Source organism: Pongo pygmaeus, chromosome 17 (genome assembly GCF_028885625.2).
Source record: "Pongo pygmaeus isolate AG05252 chromosome 17, NHGRI_mPonPyg2-v2.0_pri, whole genome shotgun sequence".
Classification (NCBI taxonomy): domain Eukaryota; kingdom Metazoa; phylum Chordata; class Mammalia; order Primates; family Hominidae; genus Pongo; species Pongo pygmaeus.
In genome coordinates, this window is record NC_072390.2 from 72,769,020 (window position 1) to 72,790,056 (window position 21,037).

The window sequence follows — 21,037 nt, forward strand, 5'->3', positions numbered from 1 at the left end:
TAAGACAACCACTAATGACTCCTGCTTCCTTTTCCATTAAGAAGAGCTCTTTTTGGGGTATAGCAGCAATAGGTCTTGTATTTCCCAAACCTTTTTCTCCCTAGGTAGGGGTAACAGAATTTGAAGTGAGGTGGTTAAGAAGTGCCTTCTTTACTCTTCCCCATCTGGCTCCAAGTGGATGCCCAGGGTGACTTCGGAAGCCTCTGTTAACCTGGGTACCTGAATAACTGTGTGGAGCAGAGCCCCTTGTGGTGTGTCAGATGAACTTCAGAAGTACAGCACAGCATCAGAGTTTCTCCTTTTGCTCATTGATGAGCATCTGCTTCAGTTTCAGTCTGCAAACCAGCTGTCTTTGCTTCTCAGTCCACATAGTAGGCAGCCTACAAGTAGCTAACTGTAGCACCTAGGGTCACGTGTTTCAGCCCCAAAACATTTAATGACTGACTGAATTCCTAATTCTCAGAAAAGAATCTGCTTGGTCCACATAAGGTCAGGTGTCTACCTCTGGTCCAACCAGCTATGACCAGGGAGATGTCCCTGAAATATCATCTTGGTGGTTGGAGATCTGCTCTGTGACCTTGTGCATCAGAGCATGGGGAGAGGTTTCAGGAGAGTTTCTCTGTGAGTGGGAAAACTATTAAGTGCCTACTCTACATCCCAATATTTCACTGTTTTTCCCTTTCTCTAGCCCCATCTCCCATCCCTCCACGCTCCACCCAATCCACTCTAAATACTCTTTTACTTTCTTGAATCCTCTTGGTATGTCCTGCAACCCCAGTAGTCTTCTCTTGTCAAGTTTGCATGTTTTCCTATATTCAGTGCCTCAGAGTCAGATCTTGGAATCCTCTGACATCTCCAGACCATTTGTTTTCTGTCCTTGTATAAAGTCATCAGCTCCTTTGAGGTCTACATCATTTGGCTGTGCCTTTCTCTCTCTTCTCTTTCTGCTATCTAACCACCTCCCAGGTATCCACTTTCATGCATAAAATATTTTACCACCTGTCTCAAAGTTTCCTCTTCAATTTCAGCTCCTATTCTCTTCTGGGTGACTTCAGCTTTCACATGGCAGGTACATCCCACACCTTGCATTCTCCATGTATTGAACGCCTCTACTTTATGACCTTCTTGTCCTCTCCATTTTAGTCTACCACATCCACGGCCACACTTGAACTTTGTTCTCATCTGAAATTGTACCTTGGAAATCTTGAACATCCCAGTTTCTGATTTTGCAATTCTTGCCCTTGGTTCCTCTTGACAGAACTGTTTTCGATTTTGCTCTGCTCCACTCTTGATTTCTTTCCTTACCCACTTTAGACTCCATGAACCATCATTTCAACCACTCTCTTTTTCAATACCCTCAGCTCCCTTTCCCCTTCTTCTTCCATATTACCAGCTTTGAAAATCCCCAAATCTGGATGAATACAAGAAGCTGTCCTCTTCCCACCAACCCAAATATATGACTTTATAGCAGATTTTTTGCCTGCTTAATACCCCACAGAGGCTCTCTAATGCCTCAGGATAATGTTCCAATTCAACATGGCAGCAAAGCTCCTGAAGACCTGGCCTCTATTTATGGCTCCAACTTCGTCCCTCACTTCGTTTTCTCCACTCCAACTGTACTGAGCTCTCTCCTGTATCTTCCACACCCAAATCTCTGCACTGGCTTTCATACCTACCTGGAAATCTTTTCTCCCAGCTAATGCTAAGTCTTCCTTCAGTTCTTAACATACACATAATTTTCTCCTTAGTCTTTCTCCTGAGGTTTCTATAACTCTTCCTCAAAAATCTGCCTTTACTCGTAGTCTCTGCATCATAGAGCTTGTCACTTATGCAATGGTTTGGTTTTTTCATATACTCTTGAGGAACAAAGAGGCACGGTACCTTGTCTGTTCATCATATTCACATTTCCAGCACAGATTCTGGATCAAAGTAATTTTTTTTTTTCAGGGTCTCACTCTATCGCCCAGGCTGGAGTGCAGTGGCGTGATCTCAGCTCCCTCTGCCCCCCGGGCTCCACCCCCTGGGCTCAAGTGATTCTCTCTCCTCAGCCTCCTGAGTAGCTGGGATTACAGGCATGCACCACAACACCCAGCTAATTTTTGTATTTGTAGTAGAGATGGGGTTTTGCCATGTTGGCCAGATTGGTCTTGAACTCCTGACCTCAAGTGATCCACTCACCTTGGCCTCCCAAAGTGCTGGGATTACAGGTGTGAACTGCTGCACCCAGCCCAAAGTGAGTCTTTTTTTTTTTTTTTTTGAGATGGAATCTTGCTCTGTTGCCCAGGCTGGAGTGCAATGGCATGATCTTGGCTCACTGCAACCTCCGCCTCCCGGGTTCAAGCAATTCTCCTGCCTCAGCCTCCCGAGTAGCTGGGATTACAGGCATGCACCACCATGCCTGGCTAATTTTGTATTTTTTGTAGAGATGGGGTTTCTCCATGTTAGCCAGGATGGTCTCGATCTCCTGACCTCGTGATCCACCCACCTTGGCCTCCCAGAGTACTGGGATTACAGGTGTGAGCCACCGCGCTTGGCCTCCAAAGTAAGTCTTAATGAATATTACATAATATTCAAATGAATGAATGGGTGTGGAAGGTAGGAAGATAAGGCTCCCTCAATGTTTTTTAAAGCAATATCTGACATTCAAAAAATTGTACCTTATTATTTTTTATTTTCTCTTTCCTTTTTTTTTTTAAATGCAGTCTTACTCTATCACCCAGCCTGGAGTGCAGTGGTGTGATCTCAGCTCACTGCAGTCTCAACCTTCCAGGTTCAAGTGATCCTCCCACTTCAGCCTCCCAAGTAGCTGGGTCTACTGGTGTGCACCATCATGCCTGACTAATTTTTTTTCTTTTTTTCTTTTTAGAAACAGGGGTTTCACCATGTCGTCCAGGCTAGTCTCAAACTCCAGAGCTCAAGTGATCTGCCTGCCTCAGCCTCCCAAAGTGCTGGGATTACAGGCATGAGCCACTGCACCCGGCCATTATTTTCTTTTTCTTTTTTTTTGAGACAGAGGTTCGCTTTTGTCACCCAGGCTGGAGTGCAATGGCGCGATCTTGGCTCACTGCAACTTCTGCCTCACAGGTTTAAGTGAATCTCCTGCCTCAGCCTCCCAAGTAGCTGGGATTACAGGCGCTTGTCACCTGTAATTTTTGTCACCAGCTAATTTTTGTATTTTTAGTAGAGACGGGGTTTCACCATGTTGGTCAGGCTGTTGTTGAACTCCTGATCTCCAGTGATCCACCTGCCTCAGCCTCCCAAAGTGCTGGGATTACAGGCGTGAGCCACTGCACCTGGCCCATTATTTTCTTAATATTTATGTTTTGCTTCCTTTCAGTAGAACAAACACACAAGAAGTAATTCTTAGAAAAATGCTGATGAGCACCTGGAGGCTCTGATGTCCACACTAGACACCTTAGAAAAAAGAACTATAGCCATCGCTATTCCCATCATTGTGCTGCACAGAGGAATGTAGGTATCCCTGGGCTTTACATGTAAGAGCAAACAGGATGTGATAACCCTCCAGGATGTGTTTGAGAAGGGACATGTGCCTCGTGGAGCCGAGCACTCCTTCCTATGCTCCCTCCAACAAGTTTAAGAAATATTTATTTATTTATTTATTTATTTATTTACTTTTTGAGACGGAGTTTTGCTCTGTCACCCAGGCTGGAGTGCAATAGCACAACCTCGGCTCAGTGCAAGCTCCGCCTCCCAGGTTAAATTCTCCTGCTTCAGCCTCCCGAGTAGCTGGGATTACAGGTGTCCACCACCATGCCTGGCTAATTTTTTGTATTTTTTTTAGTAGAGATGGGGGTTTCACTGTGTTGGCCAGGCTGGTCTCGAACTCCTGGCCTCTTGATCCACCCACCTCAGCCTCCCAAATGCTGGGATTACAGGCGTGAGCCACCACACCCGGCCTTATTGATTTATTAATTTGTTGAGCACGAGCGAGTTGGATGCTAAGAATGTCAACATAGAAAAAGCACAGAACCTACTTCATGGGACTTATTGACTAGAAACAGATGATCAGATGAGAAAATAGGCAATTACAACATGATGTCATGTGCTATGATAGAGGGAAGCACAGGCTTCCACGGGTGCCAAGGAGGAGTCTCTAACCCAGCCTGCAATGGTAAGGGAAAGTTCCCCAGATGTAATGGCACCAGAACTTAGTCTTAAAAGAGCAAGAGTTACAGAGGAGAAGTGGAGATGGTTGAGCGCATTCCCATCAAAAACCCAGAGAGGGCCGAGTGCGATGGCACCCATATTTTAGGGTATATCATATATGATAAGTTGTAAAGAAAAGCAAGAGAATGATTAGCATAAAATTTAGAGTAGCAGTCTCTTTTTTTTTTGTGGAGATAAGAGTCTTGCTATGTTATCCAGGCTGATCTCAAACTCCTGACTTCAAGTGATCCTCCTGTCTTGGCCTCCCAAAGTGCTGGGATTATAGGTGTAAGCCATTGCACCTGGCCCAGTTACTATTTTTAAAGTAAGAAGTTGGCAGAAAACCGGTACAACTTAGGACTTCCATTTCCTGGTGACAATTGTCCTTATCACTTCATAGGTCTTTGAGGAAGGTTAGTTGTGATCAACAATGATGAGCTATTCTGACTAAACGTTAATTATCTAGCTTCAGAGGTAGAGCCTGAGTTAGGTCCCTTTCTCTGTGGTTGTGAGAACCTGACTCAGTGACGTTGACTCACAGAATGTGAGCTTCATCACTAGCTCTTATCACCTTGGGTCTAGAGGGTCAGAAATGGAAGCTCTCCTGCAAAGGGGGGCATTGAGAGTTCAAGTTTCTCACTAGTCCAGGCAGGAGGGGGTACATGTTTACTGCAGAACAGAGTGGGTGTGACCTGGCATAACAGCCTAGGGGTCTTCAAAGAAAGGTGGGTCCTATCTTATCTCACTAGAGGAAAGCCAGTCTCTAAGTAAGGGGGTGGAAGAGCGGTGGACCATCTAGGGATCCAACAAAGTCACATTTCAAAGCTGGATGTGATGCCAGGCACAGTGGCTCACGCCTGTAATCCCAGCACTTTGGGAGGCCGGGGTGAGCAGATCACTTGAGGTCAGGAGTTTGAGACCAGCCTGCCCAACATGGCAAAACCCCATCTCTACTAAAAATATAAAAATTAGCCAGGCATGGTGGCTGGTGCCTATAATCCCAGCTACTTGGGAGGCTGAGGCAGAAGAATCATTTGAACCCCAGAAGAAGAGGTGGGGGTTGCAGCGAGCCGAGATCACGCCACTGTACTCCAGCCCAGGCGACAAAGTGAGACTTTGTCTCAAAAACTAAACAAATAAAAAATAAAAAAGCTGAAAGTGTTTTGGCAGGGTCTAATCACTCATTCCTCTAAGAGGCATCAGAGGCCCATTATCAAGACAGGTGGAAAGTGCTTTGAAACATATTTAATAAATTACTTATCCAGCACTTAGCTAGTCCCTGCTACACGCCAAGGCTCTTTACAAATACTAGCCCGTATAATCCTCATAACAAACCTATGAGGTGGGTAATGTTATTATCCTCATTTCAAGAGGAAGGTATTTGCCTGAGGGGATACAGTGAGTATGGGAGATGGAACGTGGGCCCAGAAGCCCAGCTCCAGATCCAGGTTCATCACCACCGTGCTGGGCTGCCTGGTTGATCTCTAGAAGCTCTCACAATACCTGTGGCTGATCCACGGCTCCAGTTTGCATGGGCAGAGGGAAAGGATTAGCCCAGCTTCCTGGGCCAGTGTGCAGGTGCTGGCTTGTCTTTGTAGAATTTAACTGTTGGCTAGGAGCCAGTGGCAGGATTTGCATGACCCAAAGACCAGCCCAAAATGAATGATGCTGGTGGCCTTTGTGCTAGAAGGACTGTCTCGCCTTCTTAGTAGAGACTCTGTACAACAGCCCTGGGACAAAATCACAGGAAAGTACAAGAAGCAGGGTGGAAATGTGCATTCAAATGATAAACTGGCTGAAGGATCTAGTGAGTCTGCTAGAAGAGCAAGGGTCAAGAACAGCTTGCAGCCTTGACCATCGTGGGCAAGTCTTTCCACGTCCTCTCCTGTGAAATGAAAAGTTACACCAGGAGTTCCCAAACATGGGTCCGCCTCTGAATTCCCTGGAGAGAGAGAGAGAGAGGAAATAATATAGGCTTCTCATCCCAACCTGTGCAATTCTGACTTACATAGAAAACTAGACACAATTCTGAAGTAATTTATTCCCCAATGATTCTAGATTATCAAGTTTTTAGCATGTAGGAGGCTCGTAAGAAATATAGAGTTCTGCATTACTGTGAGGTTTGGCTTCATTTCAGAATTTAAAAGAGCAGGATGTGGTGGCTCACACCTGTAATCCCAACACTTTGGGAGGCCAAGGCAGGCAGATCACTTGAGTTCAGGAGTTTGAGGCCAACCTGGGCAATATATCATAACCTCACCTCTACTAAAAAAAATTAAAAACTAGCTGAGTTTGGTGGCTGACGCTTATGGTCCCAGCTACCCAAGAGACTGAGGTGGAAGGATGGCTTGAGCCTGGGAGGTTGAGGCTGCAATAAGCTGTGATGTCACCACTGCACTCTAACATGGGCAACAGAGCAAGACCCTATCAAAAAAAAAAAAAGAAAAGAAAAAGAAAAAGAATTCCTACCAAAATGCCAAAAACACCAATACGTATAGGAGTCAACATGACAGAGTTGGTTGGGGACAAATAAAAACCTAGATCCCCCTCTCTTATAAAAGTAAATGATTCAAAATTTTATTTTTTTATTTTTTGTATTTTTTTGAGACAGAGTCTTGCTCTGTCACCCAGGCTGGAGTGCAGTGGTGGAATCTCGGCTCACTTCAACCTCCACCTCCTGGGTTCCAGTGATTCTCCTGCCTCAGCCTCCCAAGTAGCTGGGATGACAGGCGCCTGCCATCCCATCTGGCTAATTTTTTTTGTATTTTTAGTAGAGACGGGGTTTCACCATGTTGGCCAGGCTGGTCTTGAACTCCTGACCTCAGGTGATCCACCTGCCTTGGCTTCCCAAAGTGCTGGGATTACAGGCATGAGCCACTGTGCCTGGCCCTGATTTAAAATTTTCAATGTGAAGGAAAAACCCTTAGAGCAGACAGGATGCCAGACACTGCATCCCCTTCTTTGAACTGCATAACAACTCTGTTATGTTCAGCCTCTTCCCATTGTATAGGTGAAAAGTGAAATTTGGAAAAAATGACTATTTGCTAATGATTGCAAAGCTCCTAAAGTTCTGCCAGACACTGGATATATACATTTCCATAAAAGCTATCCATGTGTTCATTCAGGTATTTGCTTATTTGCAAATAAATAAATATTCGTTTATTCAGCAAATATTTACTGAGTATTATGCTTTTCTTAACACTGAGAACACAAAAATATACAGACTGAACTATATACAAGTAAGAGAATATCACATATACCCCCCAAATATAGACAACTATTATATATCAATTTTAAAAATTTAGGCAGAATAAAATATTCATGCCAAATAATAAGTTTAGCCTCTTTATCCATCCTTCCTTCCTTTTCTTGCTTGCTTTCTTGCTTTCTTTTATTTCTTTTTATTTATTTATTTATTTTTGAGACAGTTTCTCTCTGTCGCCTAGGCTGGAGTGCAGTGGCATGATCTCTGCTCACTGTAACCTCTGCCTCCCAGGTTCAAGCAATTCTCCTGCCTCAGCCTCCCAAGTAGCTGGGACTACAGGTGCCCACCACCATGCTCAGCTAATTTTTGTATTTTTAGTAAAGATAGGGTTTCACTATATTGGCCAGGCTGGTCTTAAACTCCTGTCCTTGTAATCCACCCACCTTGGCCTCCCAAAGTGCTAGGATTACAGCTGTGAGCCACTGTGCTTGGCCTATTTCTTTTTTTTGAGACAGGGTCTCACTCCATTGCCCAGGCTGGAGTGTAGTGGCGCATACTCTGCTCACTGCAACCTCCGCCTCCCGGGCTCAAGCAATCCTCCCACCTCAGCCTCCTGAGTAGCTGGGACTACAGGCTTTTTCCACTATTCCTGCCTAATTTTTGCATTTTTTGTAGAGACAGGGTTTCTCCAAGTTGGCCAGGCTGGTCTCAAACTATTGGCCTCAAGTGATCCACCTGCCTCGGCTTCCCAAAGTGCTAGGATTACAGGTGTGAGCCACCATGCCTGGCTAGCCCATTTCAAAAATATTCCCAGTCTTTCCAAAATTAGGAAGCCCCGAGGGGTATAGAAAAGATCCAAACTCCCCACAAATTAACTTTGATAAATCCTTGACTGTCTACTACTAATAATCTTATTTTTGCTAAGAACATCTTTTTTCAGTCCGCAACCAGAAAACATTCCTTTGACAACTTTTATGACTATTAATATTGAAGGAAATATTGAAAAAGAGTCCTAGAATAAGTAAAATTCAGTTTTAAGAAAAAGAGAGAGGCAATTATAACGGACATTCATGCTTCATAAAACTTTTCTTTTACTATTATTATTATTATTATTATTATTTATTTTTTTTTTTTTGAGACAGAGTCTTGCTCTGTCACCCAAGCTGTAATGAAGCATCGCAATCTCGGCTCACTGCAAACTCCACTTGCAGGGTTCAAGTGACTATGGTGCCTCAGCCTCCTAAGTAGCTAGGATTTACAGGTGTGTGCCGCCACGGAGGCTAATTTTTGTGTTTTTAGTGGAGATGGGGTTTCACTGTGTTGGCCAGGCTGGTCTCGAACTCCTGACCTCAAGTGATCCACCTACCTCCGCCTCCCAAAGTGCTGGGATTACAGGTGTGAGCCACTGTGCCCGGCCCCAGCACAAAAATTTTTGATAGCTCCATGTTCCTTTATAATCTTGAATGATAATACATAATTTTACAAAACTGTCATTAGTATGTATACAATTTGGTGATATTTTAAATGCAACACATTTTCACCAGCAGTTTTCTAAGGTGTGGCAAAATACGCAAGTGTTTTGCTTTTGATACTATACAATGTTGTCGGGCACAATCACTTAAAAAAAAATACTGACCCATGAAGTTTAGCTCTTGAAGTTTCCTTAAAGAATATTTGGACCAAATGTATTATTGTGTGCTTGAGGAAGCTGAAGACTAGAACTTGCCCACACCTGTTGTGGGGCTCATTCCCTGCACACTGCTTCTGAAGAGAGCATGAGAGCCTGGTGAGTTTGACTTCCCTGAACTGGGCCTGAAGCTAGAGGTATGGTGTGGAGACAAGGTAAGGAATTTCAGTGGTGAGAATTCCAGGATCATCCATGCTGTGGCTCTGCAGCTCTTGCTGCAAATTCCCAGTTCATTTAGATAAGAAAACAGGAGTGGAACAGATGAGATGTCCACACAGGGTCAGGATCCATGGCAGAGGCAGAATATCTTTGTGCACCTTTTCCTGGGTGCCCTTCGAGGTATGTAACAGTTGTTAGATGAAGGGAGAAGTTCTTCGTTGGTCAGGAACTTCATTCTCTCTAACCTCAACTGTATCTGAAGACTCTTAACATCATGGAATTGTAGTTGGAGGAGATGTTGGAATCACGGCGGGAGGAGAAGGTAGCTCTGTGGTTTCCAAAAGCCACTGTAAAGGATCAGTCAGCACGTTTGGGGTGGAGCCCCAGAATCTAGAGTCTAACTTTCAAAAGCTCTTTAAGTGATTCTGATGAGAAACTGGTTAGGAAAACAGTGAAGTAGACCACCCTCCCACCTAGGCAGGGAGTCACTTCCATTCAGTGGAAAGCCCATGAGGATGTGAGAGGACTTAACTATTTCCAATGACAGAGAACTCAAGTTTCTGAAACTTACTCCCCATGGGAATTCCCCCACCCCATATGAAAAAAAAAGTTTTCCTTTCATTCCAGTTTAGCTATGGCCAGTAGTTGTTTGAAAGGAATTTATACCTCTGCAAAGAAGTCACTAAAAACTGTCTTACAAATACTAAAATCTACTCCTTGAATCAATTTAGCAAAATGCCTTAGAAATGCTCATACCCTTTGACCTGATAACTCCATTTCTGGGATATTATCCAAAGGAAATAATCAGAAATATTTTTAAAAAGAAATCCTTTATGAACAGTTTTGTTTATTGCACCATTATTCACACTAGAGCAAACAACAACAGCTCAATTAGAGACCTGTTAGGTAATTGGAGAATGGTTAAGTAATCTTTGGCATGTCAACGCAATGAAATATTATGTGACCACCTTGCTGCTGCTTTTGAAGATGTCTTGCTTCCCCTTTGCCTCATGCCATTATTATGAGTTTCTTGAGGCCTCCCCAGCCATGCAGAACTGTGAGTCAATGAAAACTCCTTCCTTTGTATGGGTTCATGTCCTTTGTAGGGAAATGGATGAAGCCGGAAACCATCATTCTCAGCAAACTATCACAAGGACAAAAAACCAAACACCGCATGTTCTCACTCATAGGTGGGAATTGAACAATGAGAACACTTGGACACAGGAAGGGGAACATCACACACCGGGGCCTGTCATGGGGTGGGGAGAGGGGGGAAGGATAGCATTAGGAGATATACCTAATGTAAATGACGAGTTATTGGGTGCAGCACACCAACATGGCGCATGTGTACATATGTAACAAACCTGCACGTTGTGCACATGTACCCTAGAACTTAAAGTATTTTAAAAAAAACAAAAAACCTCTTTCCTTTGTAAATTACCCAGTCCCCAGTCTCAGGCAGTTCTTCATAGCAGTGTGAAAATGGACTAATAAAAAATGCAAAGGATCCAAAATAGCCAAAACAATCTTGGAAAAGAAACAAAGTTGGAAAACTCACACCTTCAGATTTAAAATCTTACAAAGTTTCAGTAATCAAGACAGTGTGGTACTAGCATAAGGAAAGGCATATGGGTCAATGGAATACAGTTGAGAATTCATAAGCAAATTCATATTTATTTATTTATTGAGATGGAGTTTCATTCTTGTCACCCAGGCTGGAGTGCAATGATGTGATCTCAGCTCACTGAACCTCTGCCTTCCAGGTTCAAGCTATTCTCCTGCCTCAGCCTCCCAGGTAGCTGGGATTACAGGGGCCCACCACCACATCTGGCTAATTGTTGTATTTTTAGTACAAACGGGGTTTCACCATGTTGGCCAGGCTGGTCTCAAACTCCTGACTTCAGGTGATCCACCTGCCTTGGCCTCCCAAAGTGCTGAGATTACAGGTGAGAGCCAGCATGCCTGGCCAAATTCATACATTTATGAATTTGATTTGTACCAAGACAATCCAGTAGGAAAAGAATAGGCTTTTAACAAATGGTGCTGGGACAACTGGCTATCCACATGCAAAAAGAATCAAGTTGGACTTCTTCCTTATGCCATTTAAAATAAACTCAAAATGAAGCATAGACCTAAATAAAGGAGCTAAAACTACAAAACCCTTTGAAGAGAACAGGTATGAATATTTGTCACCTTGAATTAGGTGATGGCTTCTTAGTTATGACACCTAAAGCATAAGCAACCACAAAAAAAGAAGGGTTGCTATTTTATTTTCTCATTGATTTGTGGGGGGGGCCTATGTATCTAGGGAAACAATCCTTTTCTCAGTTTTAGGAATTGCAAATATCTTCGACCATTCTGTTATCTCTCATTAATTTTGTCCATGATTATCCTTTTTTGATCTTAAATATTTATCTTTGCCTTGTGGCTTATGCTTTTCAAGTTTTGCTAAAAGTGTCTTTTTTCATCCTTAGGTGACAAATATATTTTTCTATATTTCCTTCTGTCAACTTGGCGGTTTTATCTTTCATGTTGAGGCCAATAATCCATCTAAAATCCACCTTTACATGTATTTTCATTTAGCGATCCAGATTCATTTTTCTCCATACAGTGAATTTGTTTCCCTCAAAGTGTATACCGTATGATCATTTCCCCACTGTTGTATGGACCCCTCTTTATCATAAATTAAGTTTCAATATGTAAATAGGTCTATTCCTGAGTTCCTATACCGTTCCATAGATCTGTATGTTTGTTCTTACAACAATATTATTAAAAAATTAATAAGGCTATTAGAAAAGTAGGACTAGAAGGACATTTTCTTTTTCTTTTTTTTATTTTATTCATTTATTTATTTATTTTGAGATGGAGTCTCCCTCTGTTGCCCAGGCTGGAGTGCAGTGGAGCGATCTCGGCCTACTGCAACCTCCACCTCCCAGGTTAAAGCAATTCTCTGCCTCAGCCTCCCGAGTAGCAGGGCTTACAGGCATGCACCACCACACCTGGCTAATTTTTTTTGTATTATTAGTAGAGATGGGGTTTCACCATGTTTTCCAGGTTGGTCTCGAACTCCTGACTTCAGGTGATCCACCCGCCTCGGCCTCGCAAAGTGTTGGGATTAGAGACGTGAGCCATTGTTCCCGGCCAGCTACACTTATTTCAAAACAAAAAAGGTAGCTTTTTTAAGACCATGAGCAGCAGAATCAATATCAAATAGAATGGTGACAGCCTGCCTTTCAAGACATATTTATTTATTCTTGCTACAAATGAGTATATAAGTTGCCATGGCGATGGTTGTCAACTGGACCACAGAACTGGACTGGACCTTCAATGGGGTGAAAAGTAGGTACTCCCTGCTGCCTGTGAGAGGTAAAACATTCAGCATCTCATCAAACTGATGCCAAAGAAAGATTTTCTGCTCCCTGTAACATAAAAGGATTTTACCACATGGGTATATCAGTGAATGCATTTAGGTCAACAAACAGTTCTACTCAACAACCACACAATATGTAGAGCTTGCTCAAGCAGATTGTGTGATAACCATATACTTTTATAGACAATGTAAGTCATTGCTACATATTATTTGTAATGATTGTTGGCTGGTTTAGTGCAGTTCCAGGTCTTTTAATCCCTTCACCTATGACCCCAAATTTGAGAAGTCTGTCAGATATCCAAGTGGTGATATCTGGTGGACAGGAGGATGTGAGTCTGGTGCTTGCCAGAGAGGAAACAATGAGTTTGACCACAGTCAATTCTACATCTTCCTGGGACTGGAAGAGATCACTTAGAGGAGGAGTGTGCATATAGAGAAGGAGAAGGACGAAGACAAAAGTCCTCAAGAACATCAATATTTAGAGGTTGAGGAGCCAAAGAGGAATTAGTCAAGGAAAAAAGGCCAGTGTGGTGGGAGGAGAGCCACAGGGCCTGAAAGTGTTTTGAGAATGAAGGAGAACTCAAGTGTGTCTATCGTTCCTGGCAGATCTAGTTAAGTGAAGATGGAGAACTGTCTTTGACGTGGGTCACCCTGTAGCATGCTAATAACTCTAAGAAGTGCCATTTTGATTGAATGGTGGACACTGCAAAAGCTCAGTTGGAGAGGGTTCAAGAGCCCATGGGAGGTGGAAAGTGGACAGGCAAAAGAGGGAGTGGCTGGAGTGAATCAAGGGAGAATACTTTTTAAAGACGTATGAAATCGAATCATGTTTATTTGCCAATGGGAATAATTTGGTTGAGGGGACAATCAATATGGCATGAAAGAAGGGGATATTTGCAAGGGCAGAGTTCTTGAGAGCAGAAGGAGATTGAAACTCAAAGCACAAGTAAGTGGCCTCCTTCATCCCTACCAGGAGGGAAGGTGGATTTTGCAGGTACAAGCCCAGGTAAGGTGATAGACGCAATGGCAGGGATGGAATGGTTCTTTTTTTGACTGTCCACCTTTCTATGATATATTGGGCAATGCTGTTGGCTGAGAGGGGTGGTGGGGGGGCAGGTGAGGGTGATAAACATGATTAGATTTCATATATCTTTAAGGAAATGTGGAATAAGCATCCCAGAAAGTAAGAGGGGAATGTTTTCAGGAATTGTAAGTGGAATGACAGACATTCCTAGGTGCCATGTGAGACTTGTGGTCATAATTTTGAAGTAAACCAAGTTGGTTTGGTTTGTATGATTTTTTAAAAGTATTCATCTGTTTAGGTGTGGGTAGAGTCAAGAAACAGTCGAGCTAGATCAGGGTTTGGTGTTTCCTAGGTGTATCAATTAGGATGTTTTTCATTGTGAGTAACAGAAAACCTCTCTCAAGCCACCTTCAACAATAAGAAAATGAATTATTTAACTTAAAAGAAGATTCAGATGTAGGTCAAGCTCCAGGGTTGTTGATTCAGTGGCCCCGTGAGTTCATCAAGGACTCAGGTTCTTTTTCCCTCTACTTGGCTGTCTACGGAATTGGCTGCTTCTCATGGCTTGCACCCTGCTGTTGTGATGCAGTGGCTGGGGGCAGTTAGTCTACCTCTACCTGCTTCCTCATTCATGTGGAGCAAAAGAGAGGGAAACCCTCTCACACTCTCACTAGCCAGGGAAGAGAGGGCATTTCCTTCAGGCATCAACAATTACCATGGGAATGCCATGTGCTGGTGGCTTCAATCTGGTCTCCTGAATCAGTCATTGGCAAGCACCATGGGATTTCTAGGATGGATTTAGACCAGTGGTTCTCAAAGTGTGATTTTTGGATCAGCAGCATCCGCCTCACCTGGGAACTTGTTTGTTTAAAATTCAAATTCTTGGGCCTCACTCTAGATCTATTATATCAGAAATTCTGGGGGTTGGGGCCCTACAGTTAGTATTTTAACAAGCCCCCCAGGCAATTCTGATGCATGGCAAAGCTTGAGAACTAATGGCTTAGGATAAGACAGTGAATGCCATGAACAAAATGAGGGATCTTTGAGGAAGGAGGATATGGCAAAAAACATCTACTAGTGCCTACTAGACCAGGTGGGCACCTGAGAGAAGGCTCACAGAGTTCAGGGTGTCTGCGATGCAGACATTCTAGGGAAGGGCTCCAAAACAAGGCTTAGAAGAAAAATGAAGACACAGAGGCACAATGGATCCGGTAAAAGTGGTGAAATCAGTAGACTGGTGATCACAATGAAGCTGGAGAATTGCAATGAGCTGGCAGGATAGAAGATGTGATGGCCATACAGATGAACTCACAGAACTCCAACTGCATGTCTGAACCAAGGTCACACTGACTATTCGCTGCTGTCAGCCAACAAATGAGGGTGGCAAGAATGCTAAGGCCTAACCTCCATTCAGGGCCACACGCTCTTCAGATGGTTGACTTTGGCTCAAGGACCACCACCAACTCCCCATCACCTGACTTTGATGAGCCTTCCTTAGACTGCATGTTCTATTTCTTTGTTTGTTTGTTTTTGGAAACAGAGTCTCACTCTGTCACCCAGACTGAAGTGCAGTGGCATGATCTCTGCTCAGTACAGCCTCTACCTCCCAGCTTCAAGCAATTCTCCTACCTCAGCCTCCTGCTGGGATTACAGGCATCCTCCACCACACCCAGTTACATTTTGTATTTTTAGTAGAGATGGGGTTTCACCATGTTGGCCAGGCTGGTCTCAAACTCCTGACCTCAGGTGATCTGCCCACTTCAGCCTCCCAAAGTACTGGATTACAGATGTGAGCCACCATGCCCGGCCCTGCATGGTGTTCTAAGAATCTTCCATCCAACCTTCTCTCTCATTCTCCTTCACTCATGGTTAGACTTGTATCGCAGTTCAACAGCACTGCCATATTTACCCAACTCCCTCCCTAATTTTTTTCTTGCACAGGCACTTCCCTTTTTAATATTTTTGGCATCTGCTTCTTGGGAGAATGTAGGCTAATATGGAAGTTTCCTGAGTAGAGTTTGAAAATGAGATTGTGTGTCAGGTACTGTGCTATGCATGGAGTATGGTAGGGTGGTCTCTGCCTTGCCAGAGCACCATTGAGGAATACAGATGTATAACCAGTCACTGCAGGACAGCATAGTAAGGCATCATGGGGCAGTCCCAGCTGCTGGAGTTGACATGGGCATGCTTAGGGATGGTGGAAAGATGATGATACTGTTGGTAGGGTGGATATCCTGCCAACTGATAATACACCCATTAGTTTAGGGAAAGACCTGGTGTTCAGTTGCTGGCCTCTCAAAGAGCTGTCCCCACAAACACCTGTGTAAGTATAGCTCAATGACTACACTGAATGGATATAGTCCCAATGAATGTCATTGCTTCCTACAGGCATGATAAGACAATTTCTATCATTATTCCTGATATGGTTTGGCTGTGTTCCCACCCAAATCTCCAACTGTAGCTCCCATAATCCCCACATGTCACAGGAGGGACCCAGTGGGAGGTAATTGAATCATGAGGGCAGTTCTTTCCTGTGCTGTTCTCATGATAGTGAATAAGTCTCATGAGATCTGATGGTTTTATAAAGGGGAGTTTCCCTGCACATGCCCTCTCTCTTGCCTGCCGCCATGTAAGATGTGACTTTGCTCCTCGTTTGCCTTCCACCATGATTGTGAGCTCTCATCAACCACATGGAACTGTGAGTCCATTAAACCTCTTTTTCTTTATAAATTATGCAGTCTCGGGTATATCTTTATTAGCAGCATGAGAACAGACTGATACAATTTCCTTTCCCATGGCCTTCAGAAAATAGATGGATGACTTCATGGATATTGAGGAGAGAGGCAAATACTTTATAATGGTTTGCTTTTTGTGACAAAGTCTTTGTTTTCTGCCTGCCTTTCTCTAACATTTCCCCTAGTGGCTGTCAACCCACAATGAGTGGTTCTTTCCCTACTGACCTCACCAGGTAGTTGTGAGGGACCATGAGATAAAGCCCCAACCTCCTTTAACAACAGTAAGCTGCTCTCCCATGCAGAGTCCTTATTCCATCTCCACCTCAAGCCTGGCTACAGGCACCTGAGGAAAGGAGCGTGCTCTAGTCTCCTGGGCTCCACACACACTTCCATTCTGAAGGGAATGTTAGGTCCCTTTTGGATTCTTATCCTGAAATTCAAGATCCATGAATGGATTCAAGGGAGGCTAAATCTCCTGGAATTATGTGTACATTTCTTCACGCAATTTTTTTCTATACAATTGCACACTTTTTTTTTTGTCATTTTTGTATGATTGGGTCCATAGTTTTTATTATTTCTCAAGTTTGTGACCTCGAAAAATATTGAATCAGTCTTTATTTATTTATTTATTTATTTATTTTAGATGAGTCTTGCTCTGTTGCCCAGGCTGGAGTGCAGTGGTGTGACCTTGGCTCACTGCAACCTCTGCCTCCTGGTTTCAAGTGATTCTCCTGCCTCAGCCTCCCGAGTACCTGGGATTACAGGTGCCCGCCAACATGCCCGGCTAATTTTTTTGTATTTTTAGTAGAGACGGGGTTTCACTGTGTTGGCCAGACTGGGTTTGAACTCCTGACCTCAAGTGATCCACCCACCTCGGCCTCCCAAAGTGCTAGGATTACAGATGTGAGCCACTCCACCCGGCCCAGTCACTTTTTTTTTTTTTTAATAGAAAAATACTCAAGCCTTTATAGGGTGTCTAGATGAAATACTGCCTTTAAAGGGTATCTGTTGTTGTAGTTATCCATTTTAATTTTAATATTATTATTCTATTTTATGTTTTAGTTTAGACAGGGGCTCACTCTGTCACCCAGGCTGGAGTGCAGTGGTGCCATCATGGCTCACTGCAGCCTCAACCTCTCAGGCACAAGTGATCCTCCCATATCAGCCTCCAAAGTAGCTGGGACCACAGGTGTACGCCATCATGCCCAGCTAATTTTTAAATTATTTTCTGTAGAGATGGAATCTCCCTATGTTTCCCAGGCTGGTACTTCTCCTTTTTAGATTGAAAGAAAGGTCCTTTTGTCTTTGTGGTGATATAAGAAATACTGTATTATGGAATTTTGTGGGATAATAATAAAACGGGGCTGGTATATGGAACAAAAGGAAATTAATTTTGCACCTTAATAAATCTATGTCATAAGAGAATTGTAACCTCCATAGAACACTGTCTTGGAAACAGAAAACTAAAAAGAAGAAAACATCATAATTTTTCTTTATAAAAAATTCTCTTTTCTTTCTTTGCTCTTTTTTTCCTTCCTTCCTCACTCCCTCCCTCTCTCTTTCTTTCTGGTTAATCTTAGTCCTAGTTATTTTCAGATTAACAGGCAAAAGTCTTCATTAGAGTTATAGTTACAACATGAAAATTACAGGACAAACTTAACTGTGTTACAAAAATGCCAAACGCAGATGGAAAGTGTACAATTCTTGTCTGTCTGGACTTTCCCCCATTCACCACGAGAGGGAGCGCCACACCACAGGGACAGCTCCCTTCACTGCCTGCATAGCTGTCTTGATGGTCGGCTATGTCGTGAACATTTTGCAACGTATGCACACAGGTCAGCAAAATCACGGAAGAAGAGGGCCTTGCTGATTGGTATACATGTCATGAGAGGTCCCAGCAGACCTCAGCTCTGTGTTCAGGTCAAGAAGCTGCAGCTGACCCGAGACACAGCAGCTCCTAACCACGCCCTGACGTGCAGCCTGCGTGCTGCTGCGGGGCAGGTCCTGAGGCCTCCACCGACTCATCTTTTCTAGAATGACAAAGTGAAACTCAGTTCCTTCCTCTACAGGTGTCAAAGCTGGTAGAGTGATCGATGAGCTAATAACTGAGTAGACATGCTAAAGCATTTATGAGATCTATTATGATCTCCTGCGAATGATAGGAAAATGATGCTGTAGATGAGAAGCTGACATCAGGTTCGTTTATTTTTATTCACAATTTTCTATCACCAGCTCTGTGCTGGTGATTGTATTTGAAGTGTATGGTCTCAGGTATTGATGACAGCTGGAGGGAGATCCTTGGAGGTTGGCCTTCAGGCTCTTTTAGTTTTTATTGTTTTTGATTGTGGCCAAATATACATAAAAATAACCCCTTTTAAACGTGCAGCTCTGTGGCATTGTGTACATTCACGTTATTGTGCAACCATCACTACAGTTTATCTACAAATCCTTTTCATCTTCTCAGATGCAAACTCGGTACCCATAAACCAATAACTCCCCGTTCTCCTCTCCTCCCAGTCCTTGGTAACCTCTATTCTACTTTCTGTCTCTGACTCTATGAATTTACCTTTTCTATTCTAGGTACCCCTTATAAGGGAAATCACACAATATTTGTCTTTTTAAATCTGGGGGATTTCACTCAGTGTGTCTTCAGGATTCATCCATGTGGCATATTTCAAAATGTCACTCCTAAATGTGGTATATATGTAAGGAGTCATTATTTGTATTGTATATATTCCACACAATGGAATATTAGCCATAAAAATAAGAAATCCTGTCCTTTGCAGCCACACTGAAGGAACTGGAGGTCATTATGCTCAGTGAAATAAGCCAAGCACAGAAAAGCAAGTGTGGCATGTTCTTACACATATGGGAACTAAAAACCTGGATCTCATAAAGACAGAGAGTAGACTGGTGGTTACCAAATGCTGGAAAGAGTAGGAGAAAGATGGGGATGAAGAGAAGTTGATTAATCGGTACAAATATTTAGTTAAATAGAAGAAATAAGGCCTAGTGTTCAATAGAGCAGTAGGGTGATGATACTTAACAATAATCTGTTGTATATTTCAGAATAGCTATAAGAGAATAATTCAAATGTTCCTAGCACAAAGAAAACATAAGGCCTGGCGTGGTGGCTCACACCTGTAATCCCAGCACTTTGGGAGGCCGAGGCAGGTGGATCATGAGGTCAGGAGATCGAGACCATCCTGGCTAACACGGTGAAACCCCGTCTCTACTAAAAGTACAAAAAAATTAGCCGGACGTGGTGGCGGGCACCTTTAGTCCCAGCTACTCGGGAGGCTGAGGCAGGAGAATGGCGTGAACCCGGGAGGCAGAGCTTGCAGTGATCCGAGATAGCATCACTGCACTCCAGCCTGGGCGATAGAGTGAGACTCCATATCAAAAAAAAAAAGAAAGAAAAGATAAATATTTAAAGTGGTGGCGGTACCAATTACCCTGATTTGATCTTTACACATTATATGACTGCATATAATGTGTGTATATAATAAATAATGTATATAGATATGTACTCCAAAAATATGTACATCTATTATGTATCCATAAACTTAAAAAAAAAGTCTCTGTTGTTTAAGCATAAAAAAATGGTCGTTCATTTTTAAGGCTGAATAATATTCCACTGTATATATATGTCTTAATGTGTTTAGTGTTGTTATAACAGAATACCTGATTCTGGGTAATTTATTTTAAAAAGAGGTTTATTTAGCTCATAGTTCTACAGATCGGGAAGTTCAAGGGCATGGTGCTGATTTTTGGTGATGGCTTCCATGCTGTGTTATAACATGGCAGAAGGTCAAAGGAGGAGCAGGTATGTTCAGTATCACAAGAGCACTGACATCACTTTATAAGAACTCCCAGGCCAGGCACGGTGGCTCACACCTGTAATCTCAGCACTTTGGGAGGCCAAAGCATGAGGTCAGGAGTTCAAGAGCAGCCTGGCCGATATGGTGAAACCCTGTCTCTACTAAAAACACAAAAAAACAAAAATTAGCCAGGCATGATGGCGCACGCCTGTAGTCCCAGCTACTCAGGAGGTTAAGGCAGGAGAATTGCTTGAACCCGGGAGGTGGAGGTTGCAGTGAGCCGAGATCGCACCACTACACTCCAGCCTGGGTGACAGAGCAAGACTCCATCTAAAAAAAAAAAAAAATGAACTCTCACTTCCAGGAGCTACTCCATTCCTGAGCAGGTGAGAACTCTCTCTCATACCTGTGAGACAACATTAATCTATTCATGACGATGGAGACCCATGAACCAAACACCTCCCACTAGGCTCCACCTCCCAACACTGCCATATTAGGAATCAAATTTCAACATGAGTTTAAGGTAGGGATAAATCACATCAAAATCATAGCAGTATACACCACATTTTGTTTATCCATTCATTCTTTGATGGACATTTGGGTTGCTTCTGGCTTTTGGCTATTGTGAGTAACGCTGCGATGAATATTAATGTACAGATATCTGTTCCAGTCCCTGCTTTCAATTCTTTTGGGTGTATACCCAGAAATATAGCACCTGATAATTCTGTGTTGAATTTTTTGAGAAACTACCATACTGTTTTCCTCAGTGACTGCACCATTCTGCATTCCCACTAGCAATGCACAAGGGTTCCAATTTTGCCACATCCTTGCCAACACTTACTGTTTTCTTATTTTCTTTTTTTCAGAAT